Source organism: Crocodylus porosus, unplaced genomic scaffold (assembly GCF_001723895.1).
Source record: "Crocodylus porosus isolate Cpor-Errol unplaced genomic scaffold, CroPor_comp1, whole genome shotgun sequence".
Lineage (NCBI taxonomy): Eukaryota > Metazoa > Chordata > Crocodylia > Crocodylidae > Crocodylus > Crocodylus porosus.
In genome coordinates, this window is record NW_017728947.1 from 4,906,491 (window position 1) to 4,934,371 (window position 27,881).

Sequence of the window (27,881 nt, forward strand, 5' to 3'; positions counted from 1 at the left end):
TCTTTAGCCTGGAAAAGCGCAGGCTCAGGGGTGATCTGATGGCCACCAATAAGTTTATCAGGGGTGACCACCAGGATCTGGGGGAACGTTTTTTAACCACAGCGCGCTAAGGGATGATGAGGTCGAACAGTCATAAACTTCTGCGAGACCATTTCAGGCTGAACATAAGGAAGAATTTCTTTACTGTCCGAGCCCCCAAGGTCTGGAACAGTCTGCCATTGGAGGTGGTTCAAGGACCTACATTGAACACCTTCAAGAGTAAATTGAATGCTTATCTTGCTGGGATCCTATGACCCCAGCTGACTTCCTGCCCTTTGGGTGGGGGGCTGGACTCGATGATCTTCCAAGGTCACTTCCAGCCCTAAGGTCTATGAAATCTGTGATTCTATTATTTGAACTGTAGTAGTACTCTGATGCATCTGCCATAGACAAAATCCCCTTATGCTGACTGACATACGTACTTGTGTGATGTCTGAAACATCAAACAGGCATGCATGAATCCACTCTAAAGCACAACAAATATTCTTCTGATTAAATAAAACTAGTTCTCTTAAGGAGATATATAATTTTTTACTTCCTTCTGTATTTAGATGTTAAATCTCTAGAATCTGGTTGAGGTTGAGCTAGAAGGTGCCTTGAATGGTATTCCTGTTTGTCTATGGCCCCTGGCAAACATTACACTTAAGATGTGATTAGTCTGTTAGTCATATCTTAAGTAGTAATCCGGCCACATGTTCAGGAAATTAATGGAGCCATGCAAAGGGAAACCAGTAACAAAAATATTGCACAAAAAATGTACAATATTTTTAGTTAATTTCCATTGTGCTGTAAACTGAACCTGCTGCAGGGTAAGGACTGCACCACGGTTTCCATCTAGCCCCAGTGTGATCCAAACCAACAATCAGCTGATTGTTGGCAGTATCAGGACCCCATAGGGGCTTGAACTGGCCCAGTGCAGTCCCTGCCAGCTGAAAATCATCAGATCGTTGGCTGAATTGGGACTGCACCAAGGCTTGAACTGGCCCCAGTGTAGTACTGATCCAGCCAACAATCAGCTAATCGTTAGCAGGACCGGGATAGCACCAGGGCTGGAACAGGTCCCAATGTGGTCCTTCCAGCCAACACTCAGCTGATCACAAGGCACCCAGCTTTCGACTTGTCAGGCAGGGAGAACCCAGGATCATGGTCCCATGCTTCCCCTGCAGTGGCAAGTAGGGTGCTATTTGGGATCTCATCCCCTCTCCTATAATTGCATATCCTGGCATGTATATGTGGCATGGCAGGAGTACAATTGTTGGGATTGGGAATAAGATCATATTGTGCCTTTAAATTAATGTCTGCTAGTGGTACTGGCGCTCTTGTTTTGTAGCACATAAGTTTTAGTCATGCCTTTCCATCTAGTTTGGAATGGAAAGCCGTTACTAATACAACTTTCTACTTATGCCATGCAGTGAACCTCTTAATGCTACCACACATACCTTTCTGTGTCTCACAACATACCGTGACCCTTTTCAAATCCATTAGACTTGTGAACAGAGCCAACCTGTATGATGCCCTTAGGCTCTATACCAGTTATAGCCAAAATGCAACCATTATATTAGTATAGAAATGTAACCTTTAGAAGGTGCTTCTCCCAACAGGCTTGGCTGTTGGTTTAAGCTGAAGGATGGCATGTTCCATCTGCAGACCTTTTTAGATGCAATCTCATTCTCCAATGCATGCAAAGCTAGCTTGGTCTTTGAATTTGTGCCCAATTCAGTATGCTTGCCATCCTCATGGGGCAAAATCTGTGTGGTCCTGGTAGAAGGTCAGAAGAGGGTTAAAAACCTGGGTTAGCAGGACTAAAGAAGTAATCTTTCTTGTGAAAACAATGAGCTATTCCACAAGGATGAAGGGAATGAAGCTGTAGCTGAGATTGCTGCCTTGATGAGAGAGATCTACAAATAATTCTAAATGGACAACAAGGGCAAAGGAAGTGTTATTCCAGCCGTTTACAGGTTGGGGAACTGAGGCAGAGCCAGAGGTGCTTGTTACAAAGTCTGTGGGAGAGAGCAAGGAACTGAGCCCAGACCCCTTGCCTCCAAGTCACGTGCATATCCTTTAGAGCAGTTTGTATTTTTGCAGAGGTGCCTGCAGTTTTAGATGGAGTGAGGGAGGAAAATCACAAGCAATGCTTGCCTACAGTTTGAGCAGGTCACTGATGTCAAGAAGCAACATTATGAGAGAAGGTCTGGAAGAGATATCTCACAGCTGAACACATAGCATTGGGCAATGGGGCTGGGCCTGGCTTTGGTTAGGTGGGAAAGCTCCAGTCTCCAAATAGACATGTTGTTGGGAGCCTGCCTTGTTTATCACTGACGTTTCTGTGGTGCCACCTCTTTAGACTGAGTCACCCACCCAGACACCCACGAATGTTCCACTGTTGTTGTAACTAACAATCTATTCTTCCAGCGAAGGCTTCTGCGACACCTTTTTCTCTTTGGAAAACAAGGGGCAGTACAACCTTTGCAGGCTCTCGAGTAACTTTAAATCATGTTTTTGGAATGGTTGCTTTTTCTCTTCCTAGAGGAACAGGCACGAAAGCAGACAGAAAACAGGGTGAGGGCAGAGTAGGAAACATGGGGCAGGACGGGAGGGGAGCGCTCAAGGGGCTGAAGTCAGTTCCTTCTTTCCAAAACAATGGAAATGACAAGCACGTTCCAGGATTATTCTCCCACTGCATCAAACAAGGGTGCAGGGCGGGATATCAGATCGTGTGCCAGGATAAACTGGGCTTAGAGGGCTCTGGGGTGTGACAGGAAAAGTTGAATGTTTCACCGAGGGCAGTAGAGCGCCAGTCGTGTTAAAAATAAAGAGAAAGCTTCTCTCTCAACCTAAACATCCCCGGTGGGGTGTGGGAGGAGGCATGTCAGGGACGAACAGTAGAGGCCACAGCTGCTTCTGAACTTCCTCTCTGCCTCTTAAGTGTTTCCCCTCTATTTTCTTAGTCTTTGAAAACAACTATCTTTTATGCTGCTTTTGTCTGTCACACTTATGACTTCACTTGATTCTGTCTTCCTCCACTTTGGAGCCATCAGGATTTTTCTGCCTGAAAGCAAGGAGAAGTTGGCTGCGAGTAGTGAATTCTGCTAATAAGGCTCGTCTGCTTTGTTCTGGATGCTAGTGTGGGGCGGGAAGAGAACCTGATGCTAGCTGGCATGCGTGGAGGCAGTGACACCGAATGCACCCTTCCATTGCTATATTTAGATCTAATTGGATGTAATGTGGCTTAAAAGAGGCTGGTCTCCCATGCTTTCCAGTAGTTGCTATGTTTGGGCATGAAGTCCCACTGTGGAAAAAGTGTAGACATCTGCTATCTTGCACCATAGTGATGTTCATGCCCTTTAACATGTAAATTCAAAAAGCCAAAGGTATGGCTAAGGTTATGGGCCCATCAGGCTCTCAAGGCTAAGGCATAACAGCTTCCATCCCAGTGGCCTACAAGCAATGATGTGGCTGGTGCTATATTAGGCCATCTGTGACCAAGCATTCAAGTACCAGTTTACAGTTAAGTCAAACAGGGATAGCTTTGTTCCAAGCCTGGAGCAAGGCTCAAACTCATCCGTCTGAAGCATTGCAAACCACCTTAGTTAATGTGCTCTTAAGCCATCAATATTTAGACTCCAGAATCCTAAAGGCCTATATCAAATGAAAAGCCAATTCTACTCTCAGCCTCTGATGGAGTTGCACTGAATGTAACTGTGAGCAGCATTTGGCTGGGGATGTCATGTGTTTGAAAGAGGAGAGGTCTCTAAAAGTGACGTGCTTAAAAAAAGAACATGCTTTAAAGATCTCCTGATCTCCCCAGCTGAACAGCCCATCCTCTTGGTTGGCGAATGGATTCCTCTTCCCCAATATTATGCAAATTAGAGCACATGAACAAATACGTTATAAATAACTCCACACACAACACTGTCCCTGTTGCCATCAGCCACAAACCGAGGTAGAACAACAGAGCAGCTCAGATCCAACCATCCATCTATTCTCTCCTTCAGTTGTGGAACCTATTCATGCTGTGCTTACTGCTTGCCACCCCAATGGATACTGCTGCTGTGCTAGCAGCCACTGCTTTTTTTCTTTCCTTTGTTTTCTTCCCCAGAGCTAACCCACGCTATGCAGGACAGTACCTTCTGTACGTTCAACTCCAGTGAATTTACTGCAGCCATTGACATCATGCCCACATCTGTTGTGATTGTCAGGTGAAATGTTTTGCTTCTATCCTGAGCAAGAAGTGTCTGAAAACTAAATGCCAGCATATTTTATCAGCTTGGCATTAGACAAGAAGGCTGTGGAATTTAGGCCAGGGCAGGCAGGCAAGTGGGACATTGATCAGCAGCATCATGGGGCTGCAGACCCTACTAGCAGAGGGCTCAAAGGAGGCGATAGAGTTGAGATGAGAAAGTATGAGCATGACTGTAAAAAGAGAACAGCTAAAAAGGCTTATACCAATGGGACAGTTAGACCTGCCACCTTTTCCCCACACAACATTAACCACAGTCATTCAGTATCTGATCTGGCCACTCACCACCAATTAGTTAAAAGCCTGAAACTGGGCAAACTCTGAAACCTTGCTATTAGCAGATGCAGTGCCATCTGTGTTGATGGTAGGTGCTAGTAATACACCTGAGTAAACTCTGCTGCAGTGCACAGCAGAGTTTATTGCTCCTGGGACTAGTGGGCCTGGGACTGCAGCATGATGAGCTAGGGTGCCAGGGTAAAGCAGCCCTGCCTGGTGGGAGCCCTGGGAGTCAGCTTGGACAGGAGATGCTCCAACCTGACTCAACATTCCCCAGTGCTGGCCCCAGCCTCCCCTAGCCCACCTGGGGTAACTTGCTGCACTCCAAAGAACGGTGGCATGGGCATTCCCTGGGGACAAGTAGTGGTGGCTCACCTTGTACTGCCACTGCTTGTCCCCGGGGAACCAAACATCCACGCTTGTCTGGACACACCCAGTAAGTCTAATGCACCAAAATGCTATGGTAATAGACACTATAGTAAAAGTGGTAGTAGTCTCTCTCTACCCCAAAAGTCTACTACTGCAGGGTACTGACATGTATTATTACCTGGGTGTAAATTTATTACACACCTGCCTGTAAACGTAGAGGGCTGGACCGTCACTTGGGAAATGTCTTCCTAGTCTCTGTTCTGATGTTCCCAAATCAATTTTTGAGCTACCTGCAGTTTTTTCTTCAGTGATTCATTGCCCCTCCCTAATATATATATTTTTAATATTATAACTATGCTTACAAGACAACAGACAATGGGAGAATTTGTTCGGGGTTCCCAGTGGACTCAGGCTAACAATGAAACCCCACTAAGAGAACTGAAGATTACACTCCCAGAATAGCAAATGAGAATTCATCAGCTGAGCAATGGAAAGCTGGAAATGAGCAGATGTAGATTTGTCTTATTGTTTACTCTTTGAGTTAACTTGGCCCAGAAAAACCCTAATTTTCCAGAAGACCTGATCCTTATATATACAGTAAGGATATGATGACATCTCTTCCATGGGTAATGTGTATGTTTATGTGCAGGTGCCTGGAGTCATAAACATAAAGCCATTTAAAATCATTTGAAGTTTAAAGAGGCAAAACTACCCTGATGGAAGGCCTTTTTGTGGAAGTGAGAGATGAGAGAAAGACATAAGGCAGTTATGTGTGGGTGTGGTGGCTTTGGCCAGTACAGGGGGTGGAGAAGGATGAAGTTATAAAAGGTTATATCCTATTTTTAGGAAGTTGTTACTTGTCCTTTACATTTCATAATAGATCTATTTGGGCTTGAAAGCGTTTTTGACACATTGTGTAAAAAAATAAAATAAAAGACCAAATGGATTTTCTTCTTGTTTTAAGCTGGTCACTTTTGGTCTTTCATTAAAGCCCAAAATAAAAAGTTTTGTGGTTTCAGATGCCTTTAATTTGTTGCTAGAATTGGGAAAAAAAGGTTTTTGACTGGAAATGACAAGTTTAATGGCCATTTATCCATAAGGTTGGCAGATGGCATGTAGCTCATAAAGAAGAACTTACCATCTGTTTTTCAAAGCACAGAGAAGAGGTCCCCATCCCAAGAGGCTTACGAAATGGTGTTTATACTGTATTGAAATCCACTGGGTGTGCATTTACTACCTGCATTAATAAGAAAGCATATAAAGGCTCCTGAACCACTTATCTAACTTGGGCAAAAAAGAAAATTCACTCTTATATACTACTATGTATTTCACCCCCCAGAAGGCTCCATCTAGCATAATCTTAAGCTTCTCCCTTCACACCACTACCTCAGCAGCTCATAGGCAACATTACCTTTGCACAATGATAGCACAGTCTCTTGTTAACGCCTATATTTTCTCCTTGTACTTCCATTTTTCCTGGCAACTGAACATTTTGAACAAAAGTCAGCATACCCTGGAGAGATGGGGAGGTGAGGGGGTATTATCTTAGAAGCCTAGTACCAAACTTAAGGTCAGATTCTAGTCTCCTCTTCACTGGAGTCACAGTTTTATGACTTACTTTGTCTTGTAAATACCCAAGCTCTGGGCCAAAAGACAAACTTTTTTTTTTTTTTTTTACAATGGTTTGTCTCTCTCAGTCCATTAGTGAGCTGCCTGAACTGGAAACAGGAAGTGTCTGTTCTGTAAAGGTCATATTGGCAGGCTGAATATATTATATATTATGTAAATATCACATCACTGAGCCAACAGAACAGTTCCAGTGACACTGGCCAGCAAGGGATTCTGCTTCCATCCTTGAACTTTTTTAAATTTCTAGGATGAATTTAATTTCCCTTTTTGTTTTGGACATTCTGGCATTTAATATATAGGCAATGATCTATTTAATGCAACACAAATACTTATATCCCTGGAAAATTCACACAGAACCCCCAAGAAATGCTTTGCTACTCACCTGAATTATATTAGGGCCTTTGTTACACATTAATTTTAAGTGGCTTCTGGAGCTCTCCACCCCTGGATTGTCCACACAATACCTGAAACCATTTTTAGCATACTTTAGGCAGCTTAAAGTTATACAACTTCAGGAAAGGTTTCTCTCTGATCTGTGTTACCCAGCTTGTATTCCATTAATGTGTGGCCACTCCCCACAGATGAGCTGCCTCAGCTGCAGTCCTCCAGCATCCCAGGATGCAGTGTTCCCATCCCCGCCCTCCTGTTCTGTGTGGACAACCTTTCCACTCCCTGCACTCTACTGCCCTGGGGGAGTGGTTCTGGCAGAGAGCCAATTCCCCCTTCCACCCCCAGGGGTGTGCCCTTCCCATTTCTAGGGGTACAACCCTGTACAGGCAGCCTGCAGAGCATATGTCAGTTAGCGAGGTCGCAGGGCTCAGATGGCTCCAAAAGTGGGGCCTGGGGGTGGAGGTAAAGGAGAACAAGGTAGGGGACTGGGTCATGTCTCCACAAGCTGGGGCTTCCTTCCTGGGGCAGGGTCAGTAGCTCCCCCAAAAGCACCTTCCCTCACCATTTCCCACCTCCTAGCCACCCCAGAAAGCATGACCAGCACCCATCCCAATCCTGAATCTCAATTACTTAAAATGTGAGTCCTTCTTTAATTTACTTCCTCTTTATTTCTGTTTACATTTTTTTTAACTTCCTTTTATTTTATCCTTCACTGGCTGACTTCCTTCATTTCACCACATTTCCCCCACTTCCATTTCCTTTCCTCCTCCTATTTCATTACCCACTCCCATCCCATTAATGTTTTGCATCCCAGCTTCATGTTCCTGCCCCCCACTGACCCATCTCTCTCTCACCCCCATCTACAGCAGGGGCAGAAAAGCCTGTCCAGCCCTGCAGTGGCAATTTACCACTGTCACCACTAGCCAGGCCCTTGCTCACTAGCCCTCTAGTGTCAAGTCACAGCTGTGTAGGTGGGGGACAATCAGAGAAGGATTTTTGGCTTAGGGCCTTGTTGCATGTTAGGATGTGAGCCTCACAAATGTTGATGGGTGTTAGTGCTGGTTCAAGTTTGGATCAGTCACACTTCAAGCTAGTAGAGGCCTGGAGGACTAAAGAGTAAGGACCAGCCTTCCCCCCACACAACCATCCTGGGCTTCTCTCTTGCCCTCTCCCCCCTCTCCCCATGGGCTCCCCAGGTGTCCCCCCTGCTCCTTGGGGTTTCCTCTTGCCTTCCCTGCCTGCCCTCTGGGACAGACAACACAGGCAACCACAAGTAAGAGGGGAAAGGTGGGTAGTGAGTGGGGTCTGGGGGGGGCGCAGGTGGTGCGGGGACAGTGGGCCGGATTCTGGTCAGCAGCGGGAGAGGGGGACGGGGTGGGGTGTTTACACTAGTAACTAAGGTATAGACTAGAGTGCCTACAACTTAGTGTAACACGAATTGAGTAGCACAGATCAGAGACAGTCCTGCCATGGATTTGCATAACTTGGAGCCGTATAACAAGTGCTTAAAACCAGTTCCAGGTGTTAATGTACAGGCAGCCCAGGGGTTAAGAGCTCCAGGAGTCACCCAAAATTAATGTGTAAGAAGGCTGTTAAGGTGTGCCTGCTCCAAACTCAAGCTAGTACTAACACCTATCAGCATTTGAGCAGCTCAAAGTGCAACCTAGCAAGACCCTTAATAACTGTAGGTTCCCTGAGGAAATGATATTGCCAGGAATGGTTGTATCTACATCACAACCTTGTTCTTATAATGATATCTCACTTTGAAGTTCAACCTCAAGGGGCAAGTTTTTCTGTAACTGACTTTATTTTTAAAAGTCCCTCATCTTTCTCTGGAGCTTTCTTACCTGGAGTGCTGTAAGCCTATGTCTTACACCTTCTGGGGAGATGTCCTAATATCACAGGCTCCAGTGCCACTAGTTGGCTGCACACTCCTTATCCTTCCCAGCTAATGTGACCAAGTCTGCCACAGAAATGGCATAATGTTGGCAAAGGTGTATAACACCTTTAACTTGCAGCTCAAACCAGGGAAGACAAAAATGAGGGAGACTTGGAAGAAGGAAACAATTTGGACAGTTACGCAAGGCATTGACCTCGCCCCTATGGAAGGCATCCTACCCTACCCTACCCTAACTTATTCAAGTAGAAAGGAGACTTGAGGCTATGCTTTCTACTCTACTCAGTAATTTTGGGTAGCCATTGGGTTGACTAGCACAGACTCTAGAAATTGTTTATCTGGGGCTTCTGTGCAATGGTCCCAGGTGAAAAATAAATGCCTAACACACTCTGTGCTGCCAGTAGAGCCACATAAGAGAAAACTCTTTGTGCCTATAATAACTCATGGACTAGCCATAAACAAACGTGGCAGTGCAGTTACAGCTACTTCTGTCTACTATCCCCATCTCCAGAATTCAGGAATACTCTTTCTTCTGGGTTATCAGTAAGGTCCATGGACTCTGTGGGTGACTTATCAAAGTTGCTGATTCAGTTGCCTGTTTGGTAACCATTGAAGAAGTACAGCTATAAATAGCAGAAGTGAAATCTTCCCCTACCCCCACTGAGGCTTTACGAAGTTGCTCAGAGGAAATTTGTAATGCATAAGGCAGTAGCACTCCTCTATTAACTTGCAGACTCCAGACATGATGCAACCTTTAGCTTTGCTAATTATGCTGTCCTTAACAATTCCTGCCTATCCTTACACATGCACACACTCTTACAGATATGCATATAATCCAGGGCAGTCTAACCTTGGCCCTATCAAAATGGAATGTTTGATTTGTAAAAAACTACACAAAGTACATTTTTTTAATATCACTTAGCCCTCGTGGGCTAATTCATTCATACCCACTTGTCTTCCAGATCTAGCTTTTGTGTGTAAGGGGTAAGGGGTGTGTTCACTAAAACAGTTCTCATAGGTGACATCCTATTACAAGCTACTGTAATCTGACAAACTGCTGGCTAAGATAGCTGTGCAAAATATATCCTTGTGCTTAAGTGGCACAGAAGTTAGGTGAAGCTACCTTAAAAATGATAACGGCTTCTCACAAAAAAACTCAGGTTGGCATGAGGGCTATAATTGATACATGATGTTTACAAGCTTGGCAATCACTTCATAATGGAAGCTGCCCCAGTCTACTCACAGTGCCCCAGCTCTTTCTGTGTAGTGTGGCTGCTTTGTACCTGATTGCCAGCACATTTTTGGTACCAAAGCTAGTATTGCTGATCACAGCAGGGGAACATCAACTGGCTTAAGTTAGGTCACACTCGTCTCCTTTGCTTCTTTTCTATGCGATAGGAAGAAGTTATGGAATAGCAGGTGCTTTTTTCTACTGTTCTCAAGCTGCCAAGTTAGTTCTGTGGGACCACAGCCAGTTGATATAACTAAATAGACTTGGACTGCTCTAAGTTTTGCCAGAGGACTGGGCTACCAAAGAGCTGTCCCAAGGACAGAGGAACACAAAGAATCTCTCTCTGTGGCTTCTGAGTTATGCTGTAGTTGTGGCTCTTGTCTAGTAAGAGTGGTGTTGCAGGTTACCTTTAAACCATTCTAAAGGCACTTGGGAAGTGTTTTCCAGTGCTGTGCTCTGATGTTCCCAAATCAGTTTTTGAAGTGTGTCCATGCATTAAAGGGTGTTACACTCTGCTGAGCATCTTAAAGTTATACTACTGTGGGCTAGGGTTATCTTTGAACCTTTCTATCTAGCTTGAGCTAAGGCATTTTTAGTTTGCTCTACAGTGATAAAGTGACGAAGAGCTAAGGCATTTTTAGTTTGCTCTACAGTGATAAAGTGACCAATTTGCAGTCATCCATCATACCAGAATGCATGGCTCCATCCCTGACAAACTTTCCACTCCTCCAAGCTTTACTGCCCCCAAGCCAACACCCCAACCAGCCCCCAGTGAATATGACTCGAGTCCATGTGGCACCATGCTGCCAACTTGAAAGACCCCAGGAGACAATCTGGGCCCCTGGACTGAGGGCCAGACACATGGTGTTTGCTCTACATCCAGGCAGCCCTCCCCTAGCTAGGAGAATTTGGGGAAGGCCATGGCTTCCCTCCCCAGCCTCCCACATTCCATGCTGGGAGCAGAGCCACCAGGTGGTGAGAGCATGGAGCCCAAGGAGTGATGTTTCCCTGGGCTCCATACTTTCTGTGCATTTAGCCCCCATGGCTCTGCTTCCAGAAGAGGAATAGAGTCCTGGCCCCTGGCCACACCCTGCTTGACAGACCCTCTAGGGGCAAGTCACTGTTGTGCAGATCAGAGATGGCATTAAGCCTTAACCTGTGACTGCTTTGAAACGCTTGTAGCTTTAACACTGCCTAAAATTTCACAGGCTTAGAATGGTTTAACATAACCTGTAACAGCACTCCAAGTCCATTTCACTATGTCAACCAAGTTGGAATACTAAGACATACATTGCTAGCAGTAGGCACCTGGCAGTCCCATCCTCAAGCAATAGGTCTGACTTTGCCCAAGATGGCACAGTGGGTTAATGGCAAAAGTGCATGTCCCTGTGCTCATTTTCCTCAGCTCTAAAATGGTGTTGGATTTGACCAGCTCAAAGACTTGTTGAGGCTCCATAGCTGTTCAAGTACTCTAAGTACAGTCAGATACCACTTTCCACAAGTATTGGGCATTACTTCACAGGCAACTGGTCCTGAGAAAAGTCTTATGTCAGCAGGGCTGTGCTGGTGACCTAATGACAATATGCAGGGTAGATTTGTACCTTATAGGGTATCTCTACACGTGTATCTACATGCATTTAAACTTAAGGCACCTTTGCTTAAGGCAATTTAGGCACACATCTACATGTAGATGCGCCAATGTGTATTAAGGTGCATTAAATTTAGGCACAAATAGCTATGTCGTATTCAGCACACATGCAGATACGCTAATGCGCATCAATGCAGTGTCTATCCATTGACCCACATGGCGTTAATGCGCATTAGTGCATCTACATGTTTGTTAATGCACCTTAGCTCTTTGCGCCTAAATTTGATGCACTTGTAGACGCATGCCCTTAATTCACCTGAAATCAGGCTAATGCACATTAAATGCGCACATGTAGACACACCGACAGATAATTAAATCGGAGATACTTAAATTTTTGTAATCAGCAGCTTACTTCATCAGATGCTATGAAGGGACAACGGCTATATGCTACATGGCCACCAAGCCTTGATTTCACCCTATTTTAAAATAGAGGGGCCTCTGGCAAAACATTCTCTGTGAGGGGCCCTTTCCCTTGGCATTTCCTTCCCCAACAGTTCTTTAATAGACTAATTAGTTTGGATTTGAGGCATGCTGGAAAAGGCCTCTTCTGTGAACTCTGTACTAGGAGAAAGCTAGAGGATGGGGTCAGGCTTCTATTTAGTTGGAAGATGTGCCGAGGAGTTCTAAGCTGTTATAGGACCGGTGATCAAGTGAAGTGTGAGATGAGGAATTGCTGGTTCTTTGGCCTATTTTTACTTTGCCTCTCCTGTGTTCTTTTGTTTCTTTTAAATGGATGCCAACAGTATGCAGAGGTTTGGAGCCTCCCTCAGCCTGGAGCCTTGTATAGAACTGCAATCCTCAACAATTATTATGTCTCTTCTGTTTCTAAGTTCTGTTCTATTTTCAATAAGGACATTTAAATACTGCAAACATATTGGCTGCCCTTTGGGATGAATAGATGCTAGATCTAAAGCTGTCTTGTTTCTCAGCCACCTAACCCCAGTACTTCTATACACCCCCATGAATTTTTTGGTAATGGCTTTAGCCATTGATTCTGACCAGTTGACAGTTATACTTTGGATCTCTTACCCCCCTCACTTATGTCCTTAACCATTTTTGTCCTTTTCTTGTGAGGTATTTATTTATGCTACCCTTAGCATTGCCTCCTGGATGTGATGTGCTATAACTGAATGTGGAGAAATATAGCTGGAAGTTTAAAAAAATGTGTACTGGCAGAGAACTGTTGGGTATTTAGAAATAATTAAATATTTAAATAATTCATCTGAGTGGTTAGTTTCCAAAGGCAGAAATCCTGCTTTGGTCTGTGAGGATCTTGAAAGCTTCAGCTTTTTTTGTGCAGTATTTAAATTAGCCTCAAGGCAACACTGAGGCACAAGCCTTGATACACCTAAGATTCCTGACTTGACCTTGACAAAAGAAATACTGTCACTCACTGTTGTTTCCATAAGCTTTGCCTCTCTTCACTTGAAATATAGCCCTGTCAGTTAAAGAGAGTTCTCTATAGCCCATCATTGTAATAGCAAAGCACTGACCTCAGCACCCACTAAAGGATTCCAGTATCTGGTGGCAGGACTATAGATATTAGATAGGTAATCATCACTGTTCTAGGTATATAAATATTAGATTTATCTAATGCTTAGAGCCAGTATGTTTTCTTCTGCTAACACTAGTCAAACACTCTTCAGGATAAGTTTTGTTTCTCTGTATGAGTGATAGCTAGTGAATATTTAAAGGCCTTTTGCTTTTAACAATGTTCCTTTTCATAACCCTGATGCAGTACCAGGTTTGAAGGAAATTCAGGTGGATGACCAAGTCTGGAGGCTTTAAAAAAGCCTTCCATCTGGTGTCCCATGATCTCCTCATGGAAAAATTGGCCAACTGCAGCCTTGGCTACATCACAGTCCAATGACTGTGGAATTGGCTCTCAGGTCAGACCCAGAGAGTGGTAACAGATGGAAGTAAATCATGATGGTGTGCCATGGCAGGGGGTTGGACTTGATGATCTGCTCAGGTCCCTTCCGACCCTACCTACTATGAAACTATGACCAATGGGGTCCCCCAAGGCTCCGTCCTTGGGCCTATACTCTTTAACAACTTTATTAATGATGTAGACACTGGTGTCAGAAGCAGACTGGTCAAGTTTGCTGATGACACTAAACTTTGGGGTAAAGTGTCCACACCTGAGGATACGCTGGTGATCCAGGCCAGCCTCGACAGGCTCAGAAAATGGGCAGATGAAAACCTAATGGTGTTCAACACTGGAAAATGCAAGATACTTCCCCTGGCGGAAAAAAGCCCCGCAGCACACTTATAGGCTTGGCAGTGCTACGCTTGCTAGCACCACGGCTGAAAGGGATTTGGGGGTCATGACTGACCACAAGGTGAATATGAGTCACCAATGTGACGTTTCATCTGGTAAAGTGAGCAAAACTCTGGCTTGCATTCATAGATGCTTCTCAAGCAAATCCCAGAATGTGAGACTCCAGGCAGAGTACTGCATCCAATTCTGGGCTCCACAATTTTAAAATGATGTGGAAAAGCTTGAAAGAGTCCAGAGGAGAGCCACACATATGATCAGAGGGCAGGAGAACAGGGCCTATGATGAGAGACTGGGAGCCATGGGACTCTTCAGCCTGGAAAAGTGCAGGCTCAGGGGGGACCTGGTAGCTTCTTATAAGTATGTAAGGGGTGTGCTTATATATAAGGATCTGGCGGAACGCCTGTTCACCAGGGCGCCTCAAGGGACAACAAGGTCACAGACTCCTCCAAGACTGTTTCACGCTGGAGATAAGGGAAAATGTCTTTAATGTTTGACCCCCCAAGGCCTGGAATAGACTCCCCTCAGAGGTGGTACAAGCACCTGCTCTGGACTCCTTTAAGAAACATTTGGACGTCTATCTTGCTGGGATCCTTTGACCCCAGCTGACTTCCTGCCCCTGGGGTGGGGAGCTGGACTTGATGATTTTCTGAGGTCCCTTCCAGCCCTAATGTCTATGAAATCTATGAAACGAGCTAGGTACGATGTGGTGGACTTTTCTGTACAAAGCATTCCAAGAATATCTGCTAGCCTCTGCTAGGTGGAGAGATGATAAAAGTTTCATCAGCAGCTCACTCATCTGTTTTACTCTTCCAATCTTAGGAGTAAATTAATTTTCAATGTGGTATGAAGGGAAAGATCCCCATGAGATTCCCAAATCATGTGCAGTCATACACATTACACTAAAAACATACCATATACTCACATTATGGCAGGCAGAGCATATGTGCTCCTAATGTAACATAAAGTATTTTGTCATCTTTCAGTTAGATGCTACTGAAAGAACAGGGTATAACTTCCCAAATAGCAGTTTTTGTTAGGTCATCTAAGCCATGCCAATACAATAATGTGCTGCACTGTCATGGCAGTTTTCCTTTTCTCTTGACTAGGTAACAAGCCAATTCCTTGTCTAGTGAATGGAATTATAAAGTCAAAGCCTCCTTTTGTCTGAAGATGTCCATATCCTTGAAACTGTGGAGAAAATGTCAAGAAACCTCATTTCCTACCAGGACAAAAAGTTGCCTTCATCTCACTTGTCATCTTTCTTATAATCCCACTGCACATTAGTTGGACTTAGTGCCCTCTATTTTTGAAAGGTTCTTGAGATTCCCAGTTACACATAATGGAAGAACTGCTGGAACAAGTGACTTCATACTAAACAGAAAAAACCTACATAAGCATGCCTGATGTCTATCTGTTTACAGGATCTTCCCCAAAACACAACCTCTCCTTCAGTAAAAAGGGGTTCTGAAAACTGTGGTTTCATTGTGTAATTTCTCAAAATGGCAGTCTTTACACTTTGAAACTTGGAGTCCTAAATAATCGAATTCTGTGTCTATTTTTTACTTAAGGATCTGGGTTACAATCAGACTCCCTATTTACTAAAGGACTAACTAAGCACAGAGGGATGAAATGGAAACCACTGAAATCTGGTTTCTTGATTTAATGCTTTCCCCTAGCCATTAGGTAATGCTGCATCTAACTGGTTCCAATTTCAATTCTTGAAGCTAACCGGTTTTCTTTCCACTACCAGTCTACCCTTGTTCCAGAAAACTGTTTGACCAGAGGCAAAATGGACGTAACACATGCAACCTCTATAGATAGCCTTTGAATTGCTATCTTCTTATTACTCCTGTAAGAACTGGTTCTATGAGAATATGCTCAAAGCTGCTTGAAGGAGAAGGAGACTTTGTATTGAATTGCTGTCTCTTAGTTCACTGCAGGACTCCTAAAAGTGAGTGTCTGCAGAACCATAAAGTTTTACCCCTCACCCCCAACCACTTTGAAAATAAGCCAAGAGAGCAGAATTAGAAAGCTCTGATATTCCCCAAGTAGGCCCCAGGATAAATGTAAAGGGTGCCCATAGGGAGTCTTTGTTGGTATAGAATAGCCTCTCAGCCTGAGCTTGTAGGACTGTGGAGGGGAAGGAGTGGGTGTATGTTGGATAAACTCAGACACGACATACAATACATGAGGTAGCCTCCAGACACCTTCTTTCATATTTCATTACCTCATATGACATAAAATCAGGAAAAAATAATGCTCCCCAATTTAATATAGCCCAAGAATGGAACTGTGAGTCCCAGTGCATGAGGTATTAGAGATGAGGTTAGTTAATACACAGCCATTCCAGGAATCTATTTGGCTCAACACCACTGGAGCTTTATATGAATTTCATCTCTTTAAGGTTTAATGATTCTGGGTCCATTGCGTTGCTATTTCTCAGGGGATTCTAATATAACACACTTTTACTTTCTAAGACTTAGCCTCAAGGATTTCCCTTCTCTAGTGTTTTTCAGTTCTCTGGAATTCAGAATAACTTGGCCAGATTCTGCTTTCAATTACATGCAGATGTAAATTAAGAGTAATATCACTAGAGTAGTCCACATTCTGCTTTTCTCCCTGGAATGAGCTGCTTTGCTTAATATTGCAAATTCCACTACCCATTCAGAGGCTGTAGGACTACCCTGCAGTTTCTAACTATGCAGTAATCCTCTTATTGACCCTAAGATCAGGATCGTGCTGGAACTTCAAACACTTCCATATTGTCTGGCTCCTCCATGGGTGGAGAAGGGTTTGGATGGAAATCATTCAATGCAATTGAAACCCAAGAAGTACTGGAAGAAAGCTCAGATGTATGTAAAATAATTTGTCCAAAAAGCTGGCAGAAACAGTTCTATTTTTCCTGCCTTACAAGAAGTAATGCAATCAAGTAATTAATTATCCATGGCACAGACTTAGAGGTGAAAGATTAATATTCCTGGAGCCTGCTGCTGTTGACCTTGTTTTATTTTCTGACTAGGAATATTCCTAGTTTCCCAGCACAGTAAGTATTGCCCAATGCCAAGACTATCCTCTACACAATCAAGGAGAGAGTTTAGTTTTCTTTTCTTCACTCCCAACTCCTTAACAGAGTGGCACTGTTAAAAGGCTCCCCAGCGTTCTCCCAGAATGCGAAAGGAATTCATCTCTACAAGCATCCTTTTTTTAGTTCAAGTGGTTTGCTTAGCACTGCTGAAGCAGTTCAGCCCTGTCCTGGTTGCTGTCTACACTGGAAAAGGATATTATGTGACAGGATGGGTTAACTGACACAATGGAAAGGTGTCTAAGCAATTGGTATTGATGAGGACAGTTGTGTTTAAAATTGTGTCAGGTAATTATAGTTAGTCTTGGCGTGGATCTTAAGACTGATCACAAATTTTGAAACAAGAAGGTCCTTGCCTACACCATGTTTAACCTAACTAATGAATGCATGGTGGTAACATCCCTTCCTAATGAAGAAAGCTTTTCCTGGGCTCTTAGAGAAACCCCTTCTATGTGGTCTTGTAATCCTAAACTTCCTGTACTCATTAGACCTCATTCCTAACCATTTATGTGGGACAAGAATATAGCCTAAGTTATTGCTAGTCCTGAAATCAGCAGAGTATCAGCTCTATTTTAATTTCTCTCCTTTCAGCTACATGCGCGAAAATAACTGTTCATTGAAAATGTCACAACAGCTTGTTCTTAGTAGTATAAGCAGTGGTGCTCATAGTCAAGTTTGCTCAATGCTTCCCATGATAGGTCCTTGTATGCTAGTAGTCTTTAACTTCTCCCAACTTGCTTAGACTATAATCAGGGGCTGAAGGGGTGGGGGGAAGATGTAGAGTTTAAACTAAAAAAATAACATGGCCATCTTTGAAAATATGTTTGGGAAAAATATTTTGTTTTGCCCACATTAAAAAAAAATATTACAATCGTTTCATTGACAAGTTCAAGATTCATGTTCCCAGAAGAAGGATGAAACCAAATGCTGGGAAGTAAGGAAAGTAATAGTATTTTGTGTAGAATAGAACCTACTATTCTTTCGTTGCAAGAATATGTTAATATTTTTTATGCCAAGATAATTTCTGGTGGAATATTGGCCAGGAATGGGCTTGAGAAAGGCTTAGTGTTGTGCTTTCAGAATAGTCTAGTACAGGAGGGGACACAGTTGAGGGGAAGAGCAAGGATGCTTGAACAATGGGATTTTGAACACAAGCTGATCAAGCCATTTAGCCAGAGGCTCAGAACCTGTCGATATTGGTTCTTTCAAACTTCCCAAACCTCAGTGCTCATTGCATCACATGGCCAATTATATGAATGATATGTTTCACCACCAGCCTAAAAGAACACTGTGTTCTGGGTTCCCATTCATTCCTGAAAGTCATGACTCAGGTATGCTTGGTTTTGACATTAGGGTTCATCAATATGTGTATTGGCCAGAAGTTCAAGAAACAAGGCCACACTTTTTTTCTTCTCTTTATTGTCTTTCAGACTATAGTATGAACTAAAGATGCCTTTCTCCCTTTGTGTGGAGGGTGATGGGAAAGATGGGTGTAACAGTAGTTTACTGTAAAATCTCAGTTACATTGTACTAAAGACTTAATTTGTACTTTGGACATGAGCTTAGCAAAATAGTAATCATTTAAAAATAAACCCAGCTATTGTATTAAACCTTGGACAGGGCAGCCAGTGATATTGCGAGACATTTCAGCTATCCAAAGATTCTTTTCACCAAAGTTTCCCTTCAGGAAACAGAATAAATTAATGATACAAACAGGAAGCAGCTGTCTTTTCCTAAATAATAATTAAAATGGGGTCCCCTTCGTGTAAAGGGAGGCAGGGAAGACCTGGAAAACTATCCATTTAACATTGAATGTTCTTTACTGAGCATGCTTAGACTCATGGCAGTCAAGTTATGAAGCTAGAGAGCCTTATTTTTACAAGAAATGTTCTATTTTCCAATATACAAGGGTGCACATGAGACAGTGAAAGAATCTCTCTTCTAATTATTCACGGGGAGAAATGTATGAGATCTTCTAATGTGGTGCTCCAATTCCAGGCCTTCAGAGGAAGAAGTCATCAGCAGTGTTTTTTCTAGCTCCTTTCGTCTGGCAATACAATACCCTGTAAAATTCCAGGAGTGTCCCTGATTATTTTTTAATATATATATATCATTATTCCCTTTTGTCTTTAAGGGGCATTTCGTAATGCACCACTTTAAGATGTACAAAGGGCTGAGGGATGAGCAGAGTAAAGCCCCAGGAGATACATTAGCTTCTTCCACTTCATTGAGAAGCATTGCTATGGATAATGATGGTGCGCTATGTCTAGCATTCAGATTACTATGACTTACTTGGTATTATGATTATTATGATGCTGGTCAGCCCCATAATAAAAAGAAGGTACCATATGGTGGAATAACAAAACAAGAGATTGTGCAGGCTTACTGAGGACAATGGCAGCATTTTAATTCTGAAATTAATTACATTTTATTGCATTTGCTTTCTCTCAAGAAGAAAAATATCTTGCAGTATTTGCCAGTCACCTCAGAGGACACAAAGCATCAGGTATATCTTCAGGGGATGATCTACCATGTTGCTCCATTTATGAGGCAGCATGCATGTGGTGCCTGCATTCAGTCCCTGAACCACAAACTGCATTGGCTTCATACTGTGGAGGCAGCCCTCCTGCATGGTCTGTGGCAGCATGTGTGTCCCCCCCACCCCCCAACTATGTGCCAGAGGCACGTGGACTTCTCCACTGCCCTCTGCCACATGGGCTATGGTAGCAATGGCAGCACATGGCCACCCTGTGCCCTGCTGCACAGGTTGTGCAGTGAGTGTGCAGACCCCTGGGCCTTCCTACACCATGCAGCAGTAGAAGCAGCAGCTGCCAAGGTCTGCAGGCTGCATGTTAACTCCTTGCCAGCTGCCAGTTGGACATCCCCAATGTAGACATACCTGTGCCGCTTGGTAATCAACAGTTCCTTTGGTGACATTGGTGGCTTTGTGGCCACTTGAGAGCCTTTATGTTTGCATACTGGCTGAGAATCAATATCAGTCATTTGAGCCATAAAGTCTCTTGATGTAGCCAGTACTACGACACCAGAACCCAGGGGTGGCCAGACAAGATGGATTCAGAAGGGAGTTTTAAAACCTGTTCAGATTTTTAGAAAATATTCTGAAGTTCAATTTCAGGAATAAATTAGGATTTTACGTTTCTTTCGCCCTCTTCCCCCAAATTAATAATTTCCTTATGAAGGTTCTTTTGCTTTAACCTCAATGGCCAAAGTGTAGTAGCAAGAGATTTAGGGTTCTGTGGGAGAGAGAAGCTGTTGGTGACACCTTATGAAGGTGACCACTGACCATCCTATCACAACCCTTGTGAAGCATGAAAGCATAAGGGACCCTCTATAATATCTACCTATTCTGTGAATCAAGTTTAGTTCTAGCTTTGTTTTTAAAAACTGTGGAACTGGCGGTTTTAAAATAGGAGAGTAACATGCCATCTAGTCAGGTTGGAGACTTTGGTGTCTTCTACTTTTCCATCACCTAAATTCCATTCTAACTATATATAGTCTTTTTCCCCATCTCTACTAAGAAGTTGTACTAAGAGGACAGGTTTATATCTTTTTTGTGAAATGAGTCTACAATAAGTATTTAATTTTAACTAGTCACAGATGCCTCCTGCAGTTCTAGTTCATTTTAATTGGTGACCTAACAAGCCACTCCCCAAGGCTCTGGATTTAATTCTCAAATTAAAAATATAAAGAGGCAGAACCGTTGTGTAGCAGCAAAAGCAGCAATAGCAGTCATGGGCTGCATCTACACAAGCAGCCAACTGTGCAGTTGTTACTGAGCTTTCAGTTTGTACTCAATTAACCAGAGGCTGCTGTGCAGTAGCTCATTGCTACTGCACAGTAGGGTTCCTGTCACAGTTTATGCCTGGTGAAGTTATGGTGCCATAGCAATGAGCAATAGCAATAGTGTCTCGTGTAGACACACCCAGCAACTACTAAAGGTACTGTTAAATAGAAATGCAAGTGCCCCTGCAAGAGATTGTCACTGATGTAGCAGAATTAGTTTCTAAAACCCTTGCAGATCAAGCCATAAATAGTCTTGATGGTTAAAGCCATTAATAGTCTTAATGCAGAAAGATAAAAGACATTGCTATCTTACTTTATGTCAATCCCATTCCAGGAAAGCACATTAGTACCCTTTCTAACTAAGTATGCCTTCCAGGACTGAGGCCTACATCAGAAACACAAACACTACAACCTTGATCTAATGATAATGATAATGATTTCGTGGGTAAAACTTAAACCAGGCTAATATTTCATTGCCCATGAGCTCAGCTCCAGTGTTTTGGTTGTTTTGGTCTTTAAAGCTTTTTTGGGGGTTGTTGCTGTAATCAGCGAAGGACTAAGCTGAAGTCTGTGAAAATTCAATTAGGACAGTAAATATACTTTTCAGCCTCCGGTAGGTTTCAAACTTTTCACAGATGGAGGGTTCCTTCTTAAGATAAAGAGGCTGTCTTCCTACTAATGGTCAAATGTAGTTCCATACAACTATTGTGGTGGCTATAATGCTTATATTGGGTCTGGATTATTATTTTTTTCAGAAGGCAAATGCAATTATTTTCATATGACCAATGACCATCAATTATTTTCTGGTGGGTATGCCTCTCCATTTTGGTTATGTTTATGTCCCCTACTGCTTGTAACATTCTGTCTCTCCAGTTGTTCTTTATTGTCTTCAGTGCCCACTGCTCTCATATCCTTTGGTAACTTCAGGAGTTTTTTTCTGTCTATTTGTGAGATGGTAGGTGGGGAAGGAAGGCTCTAGTTTAGATGTTCAGAAAAGCATAACGAGGCAAGAAAAATCTGGCCAGGACACATCTCTTAGTGTCAAATGACACAAAAATAGGCAGATGATTATTAAGTGTTACAGAAGGACTTTCATGGAGCACCATACTGAACTCCACAGACTACAAGGTGAGACCCACTGGTTATCAAATTAAGCTTTCCATGCTTTTATGCATATGCCACTTCTCTGAATGAAATGTGATGGTTCTGCTCATGCTAGTAAAGTTGAAGTTGCATGTAAATTTCTGCATGATCCAGGCCTTAATTATTCAGCCAGTGTTGCTTCCAGAAGCTACAATAATACCAGACAATCTCCTAGTCCATTTATCAAAGCAGTTGGAGTTCACTTTTTCAAGGTAGATGAACTATTTTGGCTCAATATTTATTATTGTTCATCTGGATTCCAAGTATCTTAGCCAATAAAGCAAAAAATAAACATATCAGTACAGACTTCTTGGCTCCTGCCAATCCACATTCTCATTTTTAGTTGAAACTAAATTAATCTATTAAGGTTCAGGAAACCTAATTTCACATATTACTTTTCTTGGGCAGATACTGAAATACCAAAAAAGGCAGCATGGTCTTTATCACAATGTACAATTCAAGGAAAGTGAGAGGGTATTATTCATGTGGGTGTGACATGATGTGTGTGCTGATTCACCCCATAACCCTCCCTTCACTTCCTAAACCCTATAGCATTGGGAGCTGCCTGTAGAAGGGTCCTTATTTGGCTAACAACACTACATTTTTTGGCCCTGCCCTCCTTCCTCCCTGCCACTAGTTATTGTTGTGGTAATAGCTCAGTACGTTTTTTTTCCCCCCAAAAGATTAGATTCCCTATTGCTAAGAATAGCCATTGCAGTTACATGAACGATAACACAAAATTACAAAGACTATCAACAATCTGATTGTCCCAAAGGCAAGGGTCCCACTCCACCCATTACTGCAGCAATACACGCTCAAAGATTTCTGGGTGTAAAATAAATTTCTGAACTTCTTCTGATGAATTCATGATCCGGGTGAGAGATGGGAAGCAAAGTAAGGTGATCGCTTCTGATCCAGCAGTTCTTACGTTGTTGTGAATCTACTACTAATTGTGCAGAATTTACAACAGAGTACTTGGATTCATGGCAAGGATTAGGCTTTACCTCCATGCCTATTTGATTTAATTAGCTCCTAGAAATGTATGTAGAACTGCTTTAAATTCTGAACTGGTCAAAAATAGTTAGGGCCTCTCAGGTTAATCACATTGTCTACCTGCTCTTCAGATTTCATTGCTCTCATGGAACCTCCCGGCTTAATTCAGTGTTTCTTAAAGTATGGGTATGACGCTCAAAGGACTGGGGATGTCAGAGGACTGGCATTACGGGTTTGCAGGCAAAAAATGCACAGCCAGGCCTCTGAATTGTTCTCTAGAGTCTCAGCGTTAATTTTTCTGGGAAAAAATATAGCCTCCAACTGTTGTAGTTGCATGGAAATCTTCAAACTATATCTCATGTATAACTGGTGTAGCAATACCTATTTGAGTTTTTGAGTTTTCAGAGAGCATGAAATAATTCATTCAAGGTGTAAACTACCCTGGCAATTTCAGTGGCTGCTAATTTAAGGCCAGATCCTGTTTCACCTATTGGGTGCCTAAGTGCCACTGATGCAGAAAACAAACAACCCAGCCCTCTTTTTTTTGTGACTTAGTCATAAGGCTAAAATGACAGCATCTTGAAAAAGGAGGCATATTAATGTCTGTTCTGTGACTTACACAAACTAGAATAAGATCACATTTAGGCACCTAGATCCATTTAGATGCCTAATAGATAAAATAGGATCTAGCCATTTAAATGCTAATGATGATACTTTAATACCATCATTAATAACTACTACAATATTCTTCAAAGTGCTGTGTTAACTCATCTGGATAGATCCTACACACCCTTTCACAGCATGCAAAATCTCTCCTGTATTGGCCTAAATACCCTCATAGAAACTGCAGATCAAACCAAACATCCACTATGTTCCAAGAATGAACTGTCACAGAAAATTAATATGGAACTGAAACATCCTATCACCAGTGAAAAAAATACGTTTCACAGAACAAATCATCCTACCTCTATCTAACACAAATATATATGATCCTTTCAGAAGGCAGGCCTGGGAAGAGTAGTTCATAACTTTACTGTATGTCAAAGCAGCAGACACTATTGGCTTTGCAACTCCTTATAGCGAACCTACCACCTCTCTCTTTGCTAACCTCTTTTTGCTACAGAGGTGAAGACTGCTCAATTCCCTTTCAGATTTGTTAAAAATAAATAAATTAAGCCAAAATAATTGGTCTTTTTCCTTTAAATCTGATGAAGTTTGTTTGATGTCCAAAAAGCTTGTCTCCTGTTGCTCCCAACTAGACAAGTCAGTCCAATCAAAGATGTTACCTCACCTCATAAACTTTACTTTTCCTATGTTCCTGGACCTTCATGACTGCAACATTAGCACTACAACTTAACTTATCTAACTGGGAATGGGAGTATTATGTGACCTCTAGCCAATCAGAATTGAGAACAGTTCCAAATGTGAATGAGCATTCACTTGCAATGAACTGCTTGGAAACAATGAAAATGGTAGACATTATTAACTGGACATTATTTAGCAATCTTTGAATACTGTGGTCAAAATTTAAAATTGCTTGGACAATTTGCAATCAGAAAAAGGGCTACTAAATATGTAATGGGATATACATGCACTAGGTAATATATGCTGTATAATGTACATTGTACAGCATATGGCATAATATATAGTACATGTAATATATAATATAATGAAATATTTGATAATATGCACTAACTCTGCTGACTGAAGAATAGATTGCAAATAACCAATGAAGAACAAAGTATAGCTGTCCCAGCTCTGATTCCATTGATCAACCTGAATTTCAAGTTTATGAAAGAATTATTCTGCAATGTGTTTTCAACCGCTCTTGTGAGTTCAGATGGGCTTCATAGTTAGTCACCTTGGCTATAATAAAGCTAGAATTCTATCTCGTCATTGACCAAAGAAACAAACCAAACAAAAATTACTGACAGTTTTGTTCAAGCAAAAATAGTACAAGAACAAATGAATTGTCAGAGCAGTTCAGACCACTGGTCTATTTAATCAAATATCCTGCCTCCAACAAAAGCCAGTATCAAAAGCTTCAGAAAACGATGTAAAAATCCCCAACATGGAAAACTATGCACAAACACGCCTATGGCAGAAATTTATTCCGGATGCTAGGCAATTAGTGGTTGGCTTTGCTTCTGAAGTATGAAGGTCAAGATCCTTTTATAAACTTTTCTCCTATGTAATGCAACTATGGGTATTCTTTTTAATCATACGCATTAATCCTTTTCCGAATCTCTTTGCTTCACTAATATTTTGTGGCAGGGAGCAATTTGGTCATCATTGAGTTCATCTGTACCAGTTGATGACATGAGCCAGTTTGTTCATTGGTATCCTTAGTTTCTGTGCTTCATTTTCTTCTGATGTCCCCTTTTCTACCTCCAGTAGAATGTTCTTCATAGATGGCTCACCAGCATAACATATCTTCCATCCCCTTATGGAAGAAGAGATGCTAAAGTTAATGGCCTTCCCTTCCTTGTGATGTCACGTGATTCCATTGGTTTAGACAAGAGGCCACTGCATGTAATTGGTTAATCAATGGCCAAGCTATGTTTTTTTCAATGGACCCTTCTACTGTTCCTTTCATGCATGAAGATGATACTCAGACAAAGGGCTTAGTATACATTTTCAAGATTCTGTTTCGATCTTTAGTTTTTATTTACCTCCTTATATGTGTATGCAGAAAACCATCTCTTCCCTCTAAATGAGTGGCTTGTTGAAGAGGCTGGATACTTTCAGACTCTGGGTACTACATTTTTTTTCTAACTTGCATAGGATTTGAGAAGTTCCAGCAAAAATCTAAATCCATCAGCATACCAGGAAATGCAGGAAGTGAAACATTGAAACTTCCCATCACATTTTTATGGAGGGGTCATAACTATCTTAGCCTCAGGGCATAAATACCAATTTACTGTCATTCTTTCCATTTTTTGTTTCCAGCACAGGAAAACATTCACATCCAAGATCCAGCACCAACACTACCTTCACCTCTAGGTGGAAATTCCATTATTATTTGCCTTTGTTTGTGGTGCATGACTCTGATCTAATACTGAAATCTAAGCAAGCATAGCCGGCATTCTGATATTGTGCCCTCCTTTTCCCTTTTCCTTTGCCGCCACCTCTTCCTCCCAAGATGGTTGATAAAATAGGCTCATTCGTACATGCCATGAATGCCACATCCTGGGCTTATGGTACAGTGGCACAAAGCCTGTATTGTACAACCTCACAGCCTGGAGAAGCGATCTAATTGTCTTCTCCCTGAACAACAATTTGTTGGCAAGGAGGCTTGTATAATTATATAACTGTAGATAGCCTGACTCATAAACAGATTTCTGGAACATATCTATCTCCCCTTATTTTGGGTAAACAGTAAGTTGGACCTAAATGACACCTTGATGACTGTTTATCAGAGAAAAAATACATTCGCCGGCACAAAAAATCAGTGATGATGCTACTTTTTTGTGTCCGGAAAGGAAGAAATCATGACTGAAGTTCCAGGAAAAAAAAATTCTGTAATTAATTTTAAGGATCTCATGCTGGATTCTCCCATCAGTTACACCTCAGACTTAATCACTCTCTGTGAGGTGAAAATGGTCAGAGGAAATTCATTGCTATAGACAGTGTTGTGGAAGGGGCTGGAATGTCTTTTAATTTAGCAAAGAGTTTTCCCATATTCAAGGACTAGGATCTGTCTACATAGCAATAAGAAGGTATGGGTCTAATAAAAGTGGTCAGGGTTGTTCTAGTTTTAATCTAGTTATCATGGATAACCATAGGAATCAAGACTTGCCTCCCCTGGTTTTTAGCAAAAGAGAACAACTAGAGCACAAATGCAAGATCCCTAGTAACCTTGCATTTCTCACCATGTTGTCACTGCAATATTATCCATGCTAGTTTAATTAAACCTAGTGGCTGGGTCCACATGAGCAGGGGTGTGCTCACAAATAGTAGTACCACAAATCTATGCCGCTGCTTTGTGCCGCTGTGCACTCTCCTGCCCATGTGCTTTGCAGCGGGACACATTGTTCTTTTGCTCCACATGTTGCGGGGAGTGGAGGGAGATGGCTGGGCACAGGGTACGCTGAGGCACCCTGTGCCTCAGCCAGCCGGGATGCAGCACATCTCCATGGGGGAGCAGCAGGCAACCCAAGGTTGCCTGCTCCCCCATCACCGTGTGCTGCAGAGCCTCGAAGCTGAGGCAACCTTCACCCCAGCGAGCTGCTCCCTGCCTGGTTGGGGCACAGTGTGCCTCAAGATGGGGGAGCAGGCAGCCGAGGCTTTTTTCCAGGATTTGTTTTTTGCTACTGGGGAATCCTGATAGCAAATTTTGTCCCAGCACTGCAAATTAGCAGCGCTATGCACTGCTTAATGTGCAACTTGTGTGGTTTATGGCCTTGCGACAAACCACACATGCCTGCATGTCTGGATCCAGCCCGTGAGTGCATACCTGCCCGTGTTACAGTGACACCTTCCTTTTGACAGGTACACATACCTTTAATGGGCATCCAAATCCAGACAAGCCACGTTTTGCTCAGGTAAAAGAGGAAATTAGCTTCCATTTGGTTTTACTCTTGGAGACTTCATGCACTGTGACATGAGTGGCTTAGATCTCTGGGCTGCAGGAAGATCTCTATGGAGTAAAGGGATTAATTCAGTCTGCATTTAATTTACTTTTGGGCTTCCCATACTACTGCAGATATTGACATGAGCCTTAATGAGCTGGAATATAGGGGCTAGTAGAAAATAAAATTACTATTGGAACCTGGATTTTGTATTACCCATGACTCTTCAGTGTGATGAGTGAATAGACTGAGCAGAGCACGCCTAAATTCTGATCTAAATCCCACTGA